The following is a 3,958-nucleotide window of genomic DNA, read 5'->3' as shown; positions in this document are numbered from 1 at the left end:
CCCCACCCCACCGCCCGCCACACACACCCTCCAAATCGCCAACCCCTGGTGAACGCAGTGTCCAATTGGTGACTCCAATCTCCCTTCAAGACACAGAGACGGAGTTGCTAGACCCTCTCCTCGTCCCGGGGTTGAGCCAAACTGTGGGGTAGCTTTTTGGCAACAACCCGTATCACTCAAACCAGAACACGAGTTAGTTAACCCCTAAATCTACGTTGGCAACTGGGGGCCGTACTGAATCGGCCCCAAACTGTCATCTCAGTTACTACCGAGATGGTAGCCTGCCTAGACTCGTCGCCCGTCGCCCGTCGCCCGGGGGCAGGTCCTCTCTACCTGCTGTTATGCTTTGTTCTTCCTTGGGGTAGAGTGTCAGCCACGTGGGCCTGGGAGGTGGATGGCCTGGTTTCCGTGGGAGCTTATTAGAACTGTCTGTGGGAGCAGGTAGCACCACCCCCACGTCCCCTCCAAATGTCAAATGGAGTTAAGGCGGCTCAGGGGGCGGAGCCACTTCTAGAAACCCTACCCTTCTTGTGGCTTCCTGGGCAAAAACCCTTCCCCCCCTCCCCAGGTCAGGACCTGGAGAGCGAGCGCCAGCTCCCATCACCACCCACTGTAGTTCTCAATGACTTCCCACATCTTCACCTGCTTCCTCACCCCCCCCCACCTGTCATTCAACCCTACCCGGCCTTCCGGCTGTAGTTTGACAGTCTGCTCAAGGCTGCTCTGCCTCTGTATCTATTTTTGTTCATCAGTTTATAATGGTCCTTATTATCCATACCCACCTGTCATTCTTCATCACACTCCCCTATCAGGGACATTTTGAGACACTATCCCTAACATCTGTAGGAAATGTATGTATGAACTAGTCATTCTACATACCAGTATCAGTGAAGCTTCATTTGTTTTGCTTCTTGGGGGTTAAAAAAATAGACATTTTTAAAGTAGAAATGTAAAACATATATGTATCCCACGTTCAAAGGCTGTTAAATCTCGTTGTTTACCCATATCTTCAGAAAAAAATCACTTCTACTGTCGTGGTAAACAACCTGCTTCCCTATTTATAATGGTCTGGCCCTCTAGCAACTTCAGCTCGAAATTACAGCTAATTTGCCTACAAATGTCAGGTGGTCATAATAATCTGGCCACTCAGTGTATATTGTTATTGATTTCAGAGAGAATGATGAGAGAGAATAATTGATCGGCCGCCCCCTCACTGGAACCAAGCCCGAAACCCAGGCATGTGCCCTGACCGGGAACCGAACCGTGACCTCCTGGTTCATAAGTCGATGCTCAACCACTGAGCCACGCCAGCCAGGCTAAAGTAGAAAATTTTGAAGTGGAAATTCTAATTTTTTTTTCTTGCGTCCCCAATGTAATGGCTTCTACAGCCCAATTCGGAGAGCCCTGCCAAGGTCAGAGGCAGAAGCCCCCAGACCCTTCCTGCCCCTGAGACACCCCTCACGCCTCCTGCCTTGCTCTCCTGGGGCCTGGGGCTGGTAATAGACAAAGCAATGGACAGGCCCTTTGCTGGGCTCCTCCCACTTCTTTCCTGGAGGCGGGATGTTGTGAGAGGGAAGAGAAAGAGCAGCCCTGAGGCCAAACAAGCAGCCAATGACTAAGGTGGGAAAAGAATGTGGTCTTGTCTCCTAGTCAGGGATCCTTTGATTTCTCATTCCCACCAGGTTAAATGCTCCTTGACCCTCGAGGCTAGGGCACCAGCATGTAACCTACATCCCCCAATCGGAGGTGCTCCCGCAGCTTGGAGGGGGAAATGAGGACATGGGAGGTGATCTCGGTGTACAGGGAGTTTGGTGGCCTCGGGGAAGGTGGGGTCCCCCTGGAGTGGGCTGTGGTGGAAGCAGCAACTCTGCTAGGACAGTCTTGCAACACGAGTGGCTGAGTTTGTTGTTGACCTTGACCGGGACGGTCACTTCATTGACTTGGCTGAGCCACATGGGCAGCATTAGCAAGTAGTTGCCGCCAAGACGAGAGTCAGCAATCTTTATTTCTCATTCCCACCAGGTTAAATGCTCCTTGACCCTTAATGGCTAGGACACAGGCATGTAACCTACATCCCCCAATCGGAGGTGCTCCCACAGCTTGGAGGGGAAAATGAGGACATGGGAGGTGACCTCGGTGTACAGGGAGTTTGGTGGCCTCGGGGAAGGTGGGGTCCCCCTGGAGTGGGCTGTGGTGGAAGCAGCAGCTCTGCTAGGACAGTCTTGCAACATGGGTGGCTGAGTTTGTTGTTGACCTTGACTGGGACGGCCACTTCATTGACTTGGCTGAGCCACATGGGCAGCATTAGCAAGTAGTTGCGGCCAAGACAAGAGTCAGCAATCCTTTCTTATAAAAAGTCGAATAATAAATAGTTGTTGCTTTGCAGCACATGTGATCGCTACTGCATCTTCTTTGTTTCTTACAACTCTTTACATATGCAACATCCATTCTTAGCTGGCCAGCCAGATTGATCCTACAGGCCACAGTTTGCCAACCCCTGGTCTAGGGCCATGTCAGGCCAACAAGAGAATGCTGGAGGCTAACCCAGAATCTAGTTGAATGCCCTAGTTCAGTGGTCGGCAAACTGCGGCTCGAACCCCTCTAGAAACACCCCATTTAGTGACCAGACTCCCTGACTATGGTGTGTGGACCAGGAGGTAGAGTCAGAAACTGTTGCAACAATAATACCAGATGCCTGCGGATGGTGGGAAAAGTAGGAAGACCCGCCCAATACCTTAACTATCAACTGCAATATGTCTGATGGGTTGGCTGACTGCTGCACCCTAATGGACGCCATCAGCATTTTTATTTTTATTTTTAAAATATTTTTAATTGATTTCAGAGAGGGAGAGTATGAGAGAGATAGTAACATCAATGATGAGAGAGAACCATTGATCGGCTGCCTCCTGCATGCCCCCAACTAGGACTCGAGCCAGCAACCCGGGCATGTGCCCTGACTGGGAATCAAACCATGACCTCCTGGTTCATAGGTTGACATTCAACCACTGAACCACACCAGCCATGCAGCCATCAGCATTTTCTTTTCTTTTTTTAAAATATATTTTTATTGATTTCCGAGAGGAGGGCGGGGAGGGGGGCGATCAATGATGAGAGAGAATCATTGATTGGCTGCCTCTTGCACGCCCCCTACTGGGGATTGAGCCCGCAACCCAGGCATGTGCCCTTGACCGGGATCGAACCCAGGACCCTTCAGTCCACAGGCCGAAGCTCTATCCACCGAGCCACACCAGCTAGGGCCCATCAGCATTTTAAAAAATTGATTTTGAGAGAGAGAGGACAGGAGAGGGGGAGAGAGAGAGATATCAGTGTGAGAGAGAAACATCCATTGGTTGCCTCCCTCACACACGCCGATGGGTGATCGAATCTGCAGCCTGGGTTATGTGCCCTGACTGGGCATCGAACTGGCGACCGTTCGGTGCACAGAACGACACTCAACCAACTGAGTCACACAGGCCAGAACCATCAGCTCTTAACTGAGCTCAACAGGTGGCAAACCAGGCCCAGTGGGTTGTGGGAACCTCTAGAAATGGGGGGGTTGGGGGGGCACACTGAGCCAGTGGCTTTGCTTCAGGCAGTAGAGTGGGGAACAGCCTTCCCTCCAAAGGGGTAGCTGCTACTCTTCCATTGCAAAACAGATATATGAGGACCAGGCCGGCTGCACGCCCGAATATACCGTTTACCCTTAACCATGTCAGACCTTACTAGCTGTCAAGTTTGAGTTGTCTTTCTCCAAAATGGAAACGTAAGGCTAGGGGAGTCACAAGGCCTCCCGAGGGTCAGGCCGCTGGCTGCTTTCAAGGAGAGCTTAATAGCTGCCTTTTCTTTATTTTTCTTTTTTAAAAAAATATATTTTATTGTTTTTTTTACAGAGAGGAAGGGAGAGGGACAGAGAGTTAGAAACATCAATGAGAGAGAAACATCCATCAGCTGCCTTCTG

The sequence above is a fragment of the Myotis brandtii genome, unplaced genomic scaffold (assembly GCF_000412655.1).
Source record: "Myotis brandtii unplaced genomic scaffold, ASM41265v1 scaffold601, whole genome shotgun sequence".
NCBI lineage: Eukaryota > Metazoa > Chordata > Mammalia > Chiroptera > Vespertilionidae > Myotis > Myotis brandtii.
Note: the sequence above shows the minus strand (reverse complement) of the source record.